The sequence below is a fragment of the Saccopteryx bilineata genome, chromosome 4 (genome assembly GCF_036850765.1).
Source record: "Saccopteryx bilineata isolate mSacBil1 chromosome 4, mSacBil1_pri_phased_curated, whole genome shotgun sequence".
NCBI classification, from domain to species: domain Eukaryota; kingdom Metazoa; phylum Chordata; class Mammalia; order Chiroptera; family Emballonuridae; genus Saccopteryx; species Saccopteryx bilineata.
In genome coordinates this window covers 298,241,496-298,242,194 of record NC_089493.1, presented here as the reverse complement: position 1 = coordinate 298,242,194, position 699 = coordinate 298,241,496, and positions in this window count along the sequence as shown.

Sequence of the window (699 nt, the reverse complement as noted above, 5' to 3'; positions counted from 1 at the left end):
CGTTTTGCATCCCTCCGAGGGTTCCTCCCTGTCCCCCAGCCTCGACGCCTTGGCTCTTGTCATTCTCTGTCGTAGCATCACATCCTCTTCCTTCGTGGCCTTTACCCCCGTTTGTAATTAGATCTTTTTCTCTGTGATGATTATTTCACGTCCCTTTAAGCAGCTGGGCTGCAGGTTGCCCCGGAGAGCAGGAGACTGAGCCTCGATGTGCTCAGCGCTGCGGTCTCACCTCCAGGACGTCTCGGTGCTCAGTGAACATTTAATGGCTGAGATAAAATTCCCCACGTCACTCCACTCACTACCCTTCAGGCTGAGGGGCCAGAGACTGACCTTATTCATGTTTGAAGCCCCTGAGTACTTAGCGGAGGCTGCGTACACAGCAGGTGCTCAATAAGTGTTTACTGGAGGAGTAGACAACCACCACCACCACAACAACATAAGTGAGCGTCAATGATCCGGTTGACGAAATTGTCTCTGTTTCTCCCCCAAATACACATCCCTTCCTGGGGCTCTCCCAGGTCTGCTGGTCCTCTGTCTTTCTCCAGCTTTTCGTCTGCCGGGGTCGAGCACGTAATGGACAGACCCGGGTTCAATCCTTCCTTAGAGCAGTGTTCCCGTAGCTCAAGGGCTCACCCACTGCAGGCAGCCCACGGGGCGGAGCCTGCCCGCTGCCTGCTTTGTGAATAAAACTTTACTGTG